This window comes from Ranitomeya imitator, chromosome 3 (genome assembly GCF_032444005.1).
Source record: "Ranitomeya imitator isolate aRanImi1 chromosome 3, aRanImi1.pri, whole genome shotgun sequence".
Lineage (NCBI taxonomy): Eukaryota > Metazoa > Chordata > Amphibia > Anura > Dendrobatidae > Ranitomeya > Ranitomeya imitator.
Window position 1 is genome coordinate 835,648,605 of NC_091284.1, and position 9,274 is coordinate 835,657,878.

Sequence of the window (9,274 nt, forward strand, 5' to 3'; positions counted from 1 at the left end):
CTACAACCCTGACATGTGTCCTGTGCACTAAGGACTGTTTATGGTGCTATGTTTGGCAAGGAAGAGTCAATGTAACCCTTGCTGTGCTGACCAAAGACGTCACACCTGTTCCAAGACCAGTGCGGACGATATGAGGATTCCAGATGATTTCCAAGGCGAGCCAATGTAAGTCCAGGTTTCTAAAGGTGACACTGCACAGATATTAAAGCTTCATTTCATCTATGAACTTTGTTTTCTTATCAACATTTGAATTTATGGACTTTGATTGACACATGACACAAGGTCTCTACATATCTACATGCTATCATCTATTACAAAAGACATATTAAAGATTGTTTGAAAGAACCAAGAAGAAGAACCAAGATGAAGACCAGATGACATCAGATGACATCAGACCTGAGATGCTTCAAGTAGATATAGGGAAGTATAATATATATTTTATATGAATATTAGTCATGGCTTACCATAACATGAATTACCATAACATGAATTTACATATCATTATATTATTGAGAACATATAACAATATTATTATTGATATTATTTATTACATCATTTTGCCAAAGAAGAAAGAAGATTTTATTAATATTTTAATTTGAGGGTTCCAATCAATGTCTGTCACCCTCAAAAGGGGGAATTGTTAAACATTAATTATTCTTATTTTTATTCTGTACCGAGCACATGGTTTCTTGCTGACACTATCAAAAGCTATTTCTGTGTATGTAGCTCAGAGTATAAGTTAACGCCATATACAGGGAACACGTGATCAGTGTTGAGCATATATAAACGTCTCTTAGGAGGGGGTGGGGGGCTTTTGTCACGTGGGACGGTCACCTCCCTTCCTTCACCATCATTGTCCATGGACATGGGACAAGACACGAGGAACAACAGCTGTTAGCTACTCCATGCCGTGATGACTTCAGACTTCACACAGACAGATGACTTTTCAGGACTTTGGGAAAGATGAGTAACAGGAGAAGCGCTGATATCTACACATGGACACTCTGTTTGTAATTGTTTCATCTACCTTTTATGTTTTTGTTGCGATGGTGGATAACTCAATAAACCACTATACTTTCGTCAGAATATCATGACATTTTTATTTTAAGAATAACGCACCTGGTTAAGTCTTGATGAGATATTTTTGCTCAATAACGATTTTTAACAATTATACCCCAGAGCTGCACTCACTATTCTGCTGGTGCAGTCACTGTGTACATACATTACATTACTGATCTTGAGTTACATCCTGTATTATTCCCCAGAGCTGCACTCACTATTCTGCTGGCGCAGTCACTGTGTACATACATTACATTACTGATCCTGAGTTACATCCTGTATTATACTCAAGAGCTACACTCACTATTCTGCTGGTGCAGTCACTGTGTACATACATTACTGATCCTGAGTTACATCCTGTATTATACCCCAGAGCTGCACCCACTATTCTGCTGGTGCAGTCACTGTGTACATACATTACATTACTGATCCTGAGTTACATCCTGTATTATACCCCAGAGCTGCACTCACTATTCTGCTGGTGCAGTCACTGTGCAGATACATTACATTACTGATCCTGAGTTACATCCTGTATTATACCCCAGAGCTGCACTCACTATTCTGCTGGTGCAGTCACTGTGTACATACATTACATTACTGATCCTGAGTTACCTCCTGTATTATACTCCAGAGCTGCACTCACTATTCTGCTGGTGCAGTCACTGTGTACATACATTACATTGCTGATCCTGAGTTACCTCCTGTATTATACTCCAGAGCTGCACTCACTATTCTGCTGGTGCAGTCACTGTGTACATACATTACATTACTGATCCTGAGTTACCTCCTGTATTATACCCCAGAGCTGCACTCACTATTCTGCTGGTGCAGTCACTGTGTACATACATTACATTACTGATCCTGAGTTACATCCTGTATTATACCCCAGAGCTGCACTCACTATTCTGCTGGTGCAGTCACTGTGTACATACATTACATTACTGATCCTGAGTTACATCCTGTATTATACCCCAGAGCTGCACTCGCTATTCTGCTGGTGCAGTCACTGTGTACATACATTACATTACTGATCCTGAGTTACATCCTGTATTATACCCCAGAGCTGCACTCACTATTCTGCTGGTGCAGTCACTGTGTACATACATTACATTACTGATCCTGAGTTACATCCTGTATTATACCCCAGAGCTGCACTCACTATTCTGCTGGTGCAGTCACTGTGTACATACATTACATTACTGATCCTGAGTTACATCCTGTATTATACCCCAGAGCTGCACTCGCTATTCTGCTGGTGCAGTCACTGTGTACATACATTACATTACTGATCCTGAGTTACCTCCTGTATTATTCCCCAGAGCTGCACTCACTATTCTGCTGGTGCAGTCACCGTGTACATGGATCGCCCACAGACACAGGGCCACGCGTTTCGGTACCGGGCCTCTCTGGTTTGGTTCTGAGGCTGTCACGGTGGCTAGACCCGGTCCGCGACCCTGCTAAGGGGCGTCCAATGAACGCAGTAAAGCAGTCTGTCAGGGGTTCGTGACGCCACCTGTGGTATTCGGTCAGGGTGACCGACGCTGCTTGGGGTCCGCTGGGGTGATGGAATGGCAACTGGATGGTATACCTTCCCACAGGTGAAGTGTGTCCCCAGGGCTTCCCAGTAAGGCGGATGGTGATGGTGTGAGGTGCAGACAATAACGAGGACACAAGGTTGCAGTCTCTTTACCTCTTTACTGAAGGCTTCAAGATCCTCTATCCAGAGCACAGTTAACAGGGTTCTCAGAGACCGGCCGGTCCGATGGGCACATCCAGAGTTTCCTTGGCACATGGAAATCATTGCCTACCACTAGCGCCTGTGTGTTGTAGTCCTACCCTGCTGAGCATTCGGAATAGTCCTCACAACTGCTGTTCTCGTTCGTTCGTTCTCTACAGCTCTCTTGTTCTTTGGTTCCAGATGTTGCTAGTTTCTAACGTCCCCCAGATATGTTATGGCTAGGACGCCACCCGTATGACGGGAAGGCTTGGAGGTCTTCCGGGACCCTACAGACGCCCCTCTCCCAATGTTGCCCCCTATGTCTTCGTAGGTGTAGAAGGTAGACAGCCAACCTATAATTAACTGTCCGGCGGAGTTTGAAGTAAGGCCTGAAGTCAGTTACTCCTACGGTGATCCTGCCACCGACTACGCGCCTCAGTAAGATGTTGCCCCTCTCTCTCTCTCGGCACGACTCTTACTGGCTCTCGTTTGTGCTTGATCTCGTTTACACGGTTCCACAATATCCTTCCCTTTGTGTCTCTTTCTTAGGATACCGCCGCGGGGTGTGTAGGCGCGGTTCCGTAACGTTCTGTTCTGTTTGCTAGGCACCTGCCAGGTTCCCACGCCCGACAAGGGCCCCCCTGTGCCTTCTCCCTGCAACACCCCCTGCCACGGGATGTTGCCTGAATCCAACCCAGTCAGCTTCTAACTAACTTCCTCCCCAGCCCCTAGTTTTACCAGTCTGAGGAGTGGCCCAATAAATAAAGCCTTTTTCTCCCCCTAGTGGCCGGAGTGTGAAGTGTAATGTGTTCTGGTGATACCTGGTCAGGAGAACTCCTTCAGTGCCATCAGACGTACTGCTGCTCCCCTTAGCGGCAGAGCGCCATACTGCAACGACCAGGTCTCTGGGGTGCTGCACTCATACGTTACATTACTGATCCTGAGTTACATCCTGTATTATACCCCAGAGCTGCACTCACTATTCTGCTGGTGCAGTCACTGTGCACATACATTACATTACTGATCCTGAGTTACATCCTGTATTATACCCCAGAGCTGCACTCATTATTCTGCTGGTGCAGTCACTGTGTACATACATTACATTACAGATCCTGAGTTACATCCTGTATTATACTCCAGAGCTGCACTCATTATTCTGCTGGTGCAGTCACTGTGTACATACATTACATTACTGATCCTGAGTTACATCCTGTATTATACCCCAGAGCTGCACTCTCTATTCTGCTGGTGCAGTCACTGTGCACATACATTACATTACTGATCCTGAGTTACATCCTGTATTATTCCCCAGAGCTGCACTCACTATTCTGCTGGTGCAGTCACTGTGTACGTACATTACATTACTGATCCTGAGTTACCTTGTGTATTATTCCCCAGAGCTGCACTCACTATTCTGCTGGTGCAGTCACTGTGTACATACATTACATTACTGATCCTGAGTTACACCCTATATTATACCCCAGAGCTGCACTCACTATTCTGCTGGTGCAGTCACTGTGTACATACGTTACATTATTGATCCTGAGTTACATCTTGTATTATACTCCAGAGCTGCACTCACTATTCTGCTGGTGCAGTCACTGTGTACATACATTACATTACTGATCCTGAGTTACATCCTGTATTATACCCCAGAGCTGCACTCGCTATTCTGCTGGTGCAGTCACTGTGTACATACATTACATTGCTGATCCTGAGTTACATCCTGTATTATACCCCAGAGCTGCACTCACTATTCTGCTGGTGCAGTCACTGTGTACATACATTACTGATCCTGTGTTATACCCCAGAGCTGCAGTCACTATTCTGCTGGTGCAGTCACTGCGTACATACATTACTGGTCCTGTGTTATCCTCCAGAGCTGCACTCTCTGATGATGTGTGTGATCGGTTTTCTGCTCCTCTTGGAGTCAGTGACTTCCTGTAACCTCGGTCACTCACTCATCACATGTGAATCTGTCTTGTGTAAGGTTTCGTTGGAAATCTGCATTATAATTCACCCTTCGCTCTGATGACGTGTTATTTTTATGTGTGCAGGTTTAGTAATTGTATACGTACATGGACACTTCTAGACACATTGTGGCCATTGAGAAATGTAGAGTATGGCCCATAATCCTGAAATACTCCGCTGCGGTTACAGTCTATTCAGTGTTCTAAACTCCATATAGTCATGTAAATATGTGGGCGGACGATTCCATGGGCGGGTGATTGTCGTGGGCGGGTGATTGCCATGGGCGGACGATTCCATGGGCGGATGATTGCTGCGGGCGGGTGATTCCGTGGGCGGATGATTGCCATGGGCAGGTGATTGTCGTGGGCGGGTGATTCCATGGGCGGATGATTGCCGCGGGCGGGTGATTGTCGTGGGCGGGTGATTGCCATGGGCGGACGATTCCATGGGCGGGTGATTGTCGTGGGCGGGTGATTGCCGCTGGTGCAGGGCCGGATTTAAGAGGTGGGTGGCCCGGGGCCCATTTTTCAAGGTGTTGCAATATGTAATGCAAAAACACAAAATGAAACGAATGCAAGTTTTATTTACAGAAATCATTTACGCAGAGTAATTCAAGTAAAATCACTCATTTTTTTTTACAATCCGGGCTCTTTCCTTGATTTTCGTGCTGAAAAATCACTAATGATGTCACTAAAGTCCGATTCACGCAGTAGATCTGACTCGATGCTCGTGATAGCAACATTTACAAGTTGTTCCTGCTTCATGGACGTCCTTAATCGGTTTTCAACTAATTTGAGTTTTGGGAAGGAACGCTCACAGTCACCACTGCCGTATGTTACCATCAAAATGAGATATATCCTTAGAGCGATCTCAATATTTGCTGTATATAGAATAGATGCTGAGGGGCTGTATAAAGTGTATACACAGCACTATACTGTAAACAGGTCCACACTATATACATACAGTATACACAGACACACTGTAATGCAGGATATAGTGTGGACCTGTATATACAGTATGGTACTGTGTAGGACAGGAGCTGCAAGAAAGATACACAGACAGACAGATCTCATACTCACCCACCACGACACTGTGAAGACTGTAGATCCAGAGTGAAGTCCTGCCGCGCTCCGCGGTGGAGAATTCTCTTCTCGCGCCGACATCGTGGCTTCGCCTCCTTCCTCGAAGGTCGCTGAGCAAACTCTCATCTGATCTAATCCGAGGGAGCGATCATATAGCTGTACAGGTAGCGCCTAGAAGCTTCTGTTGGGATCGGAGAAGGCTGCCACGTGCCATAAGCTAAGCATTAGGTACAGGGAGGGTACTAAGGAAGTCTGGCTAGGCTAGCCAGGTCAGTGGATGCTGGCGCAGGTCAGGTGCCATGACTCTGCCGCTCTGCGCCAGCCACTGAGATGTAGGACCATAGCCAGGTCCCTACACGTTCAATATTTCAATAGTTTCTCTTTTGTTAAATGTTCCTTATCATTAGAATCGGTTCACAGCAAAGAGATGTGTATTTTACATGTTCTGAGATATTTATCCCTATCTTGGTGGGAGGCCACTGCTTGGTGGGTGGACCGGGCCCCCCCTAAATCCGGGCCTGCGCTAGTGGTGATCAGATGGTTGCTGTGGGCAGATGGTTGCAGTGGTCCTACGATTGCAGTGACCTGCGCCATTATTATTAGTCCCTGTTATTAATCCCGCACAATGTTCGTCATATAGAGAAGAACAGAAAACATCATCAGAATTCCTGTAAAAACAAACAAGAGAATGAAAAGCGATACAACAAAGTCCCACGTTCCTCAGACCACCCTGTCCGCGCCCCTCCGGCTCCAGTGCTCCCGTATCTGCCGGTCATCATTTACTTTGCTGCTATAAAGAAGGTGCAAGAAGAACAGGGCAGCCGAGAACACGACTGGCGGAGGCGATCGGAGCGTCGGTGCTGGAGCTGCGGCTATTTTTGTGCCTTCTCAGAACACCTTTTAGGGTTTATCCACACAGGACGTATCTGCAAAGCCGCAAAGTTTGCACCAATTTAACATAGTAACATAGTAACATAGTTAGTAAGGCCGAAAAAAGCCATTTGTCCATCCAGTTCAGCCTATATTCCATCATAATAAATCCCCAGACCTACGTCCTTCTACAGAACCTAATAATTGTATGATACAATATTGTTCTGCTCCAGGAAGACATCCAGGCCTCTCTTGAACCCCTCGACTGAGTTCGCCATCACCACCTCCTCAGGCAAGCAATTCCAGATTCTCACTGCCCTAACAGTAAAGAATCCTCTTCTATGTTGGTGGAAAAACCTTCTCTCCTCCAGACGCAAAGAATGCCCCCTTGTGCCCGTCACCTTCCTTGGTATAAACAGATCCTCAGCGAGATATTTGTATTGTCCCCTTATATACTTATACATGGTTATTAGATCGCCCCTCAGTCGTCTTTTTTCTAGACTAAATAATCCTAATTTCGCTAATCTATCTGGGTATTGTAGTTCTCCCATCCCCTTTATTAATTTTGTTGCCCTCCTTTGTACTCTCTCTAGTTCCATTATATCCTTCCTGAGCACCGGTGCCCAAAACTGGACACAGTACTCCATGTGCGGTCTAACTAGGGATTTGTACAGAGGCAGTATAATGCTCTCATCATGTGTATCCAGACCTCTTTTAATGCACGCCATGATCCTGTTTGCCTTGGCAGCTGCTGCCTGGCATTGGCTGCTCCAGGTAAGTTTATCATTAACTAGGATCCCCAAGTCCTTCTCCCTGTCAGATTTACCCAGTGGTTTCCCATTCAGTGTGTAATGGTGATATTGATTCCTTCTTCCCATGTGTATAACCTTACATTTATCATTGTTAAACCTCATCTGCCACCTTTCAGCCCAAGTTTCCAACTTATCCAGATCCATCTGTAGCAGAATACTATCTTCTCTTGTATTAACTGCTTTACATAGTTTTGTATCATCTGCAAATATCGATATTTTACTGTGTAAACCTTCTACCAGATCATTAATGAATATGTTGAAGAGAACAGGTCCCAATACTGACCCCTGCGGTACCCCACTGGTCACAGCGACCCAGTTAGAGACTATACCATTTATAACCACCCTCTGCTTTCTATCACTAAGCCAGTTACTAACCCATTTACACACATTTTCCCCCAGACCAAGCATTCTCATTTTGTGTACCAACCTCTTGTGCGGCACGGTATCAAACGCTTTGGAAAAATCGAGATATACCACGTCCAATGACTCACCGTGGTCCAGCCTATAGCTTACCTCTTCATAAAAACTGATTAGATTGGTTTGACAGGAGCGATTTCTCATAAACCCAAGCTGATATGGAGTTAAACAGTTATTCTCATTGAGATAATCCAGAATAACATCCCTCAGAAACCCTTCAAAAATTTTACCAACAATAGAGGTTAGACTTACTGGCCTATAATTTCCAGGTTCACTTTTAGAGCCCTTTTTGAATATTGGCACCACATTTGCTATGCGCCAATCCTGCGGAACAGACCCTGTCGCTATAGAGTCCCTAAAAATAAGAAATAATGGTTTATCTATTACATTACTTAGTTCTCTTAGTACTCGTGGGTGTATGCCATCCGGACCCGGAGATTTATCTATTTTAATCTTATTTAGCCGGTTTCGCACCTCTTCTTGGGTTAGATTGGTGACCCTTAATATAGGGTTTTCATTGTTTCTTGGGATTTCACCTAGCATTTCATTTTCCACCGTGAATACCGTGGAGAAGAAGGTGTTTAATATGTTAGCTTTTTCCTCGTCATCTACAACCATTCTTTCCTCACTATTTTTTAAGGGGCCTACATTTTCAGTTTTTATTCTTTTACTATTGATATAGTTGAAGAACAGTTTGGGATTAGTTTTACTCTCCTTAGCAATGTGCTTCTCTGTTTCCTTTTTGGCAGCTTTAATTAGTTTTTTAGATAAAGTATTTTTCTCCCTATAGTTTTTTAGAGCTTCAATGGTGCCATCCTGCTTTAGTAGTGCAAATGCTTTCTTTTTACTGTTAATTGCCTGTCTTACTTCTTTGTTTAGCCACATTGGGTTTTTCCTATTTCTAGTCCTTTTATTCCCACAAGGTATAAACCGCTTACACTGCCTATTTAGGATGTTCTTAAACATTTTCCATTTATTATCCGTATTCTTATTTCTGAGGATATTGTCCCAGTCTACCAGATTAAGGGCATCTCTAAGCTGGTCAAACTTTGCCTTCCTAAAGTTCAGTGTTTTTGTGACTCCCTGACAAGTCCCCCTAGTGAAAGACAGGTGAAACTGTACAATATTGTGGTCGCTATTTGCTAGATGCCCGACCACCTGCAGATTTGTTATTCTGTCAGGTCTATTAGATAGTATTAGGTCTAAAAGTGCTGCTCCTCTGGTTGGATTCTGCACCAATTGTGAAAGATAATTTTTCTTGGTTATTAGCAGAAACCTGTTGCCTTTATGGGTTTCACAGGTTTCTGTTTCCCAGTTAATATCCGGGTAGTTAAAGTCCCCCATAA

The 9,274-nt window shown here is 44.4% G+C and overlaps 1 protein-coding gene across 1 annotated transcript in view; it reads right to left on the bottom strand.

Moving 5' to 3' along the window:
* The window catches only part of IL18BP (interleukin 18 binding protein), a 60,264-nt gene extending 57,181 nt beyond the window's left edge, over positions 1-3,083 (bottom strand). The window contains exon 1 of the mRNA XM_069760323.1: positions 2,750-3,083. The gene's annotated coding sequence lies outside the window, so the exon portion shown is untranslated. The remainder of the gene's footprint in view (positions 1-2,749) is intronic.
* Positions 3,084-9,274: the final 6,191 nt, after the last annotated feature.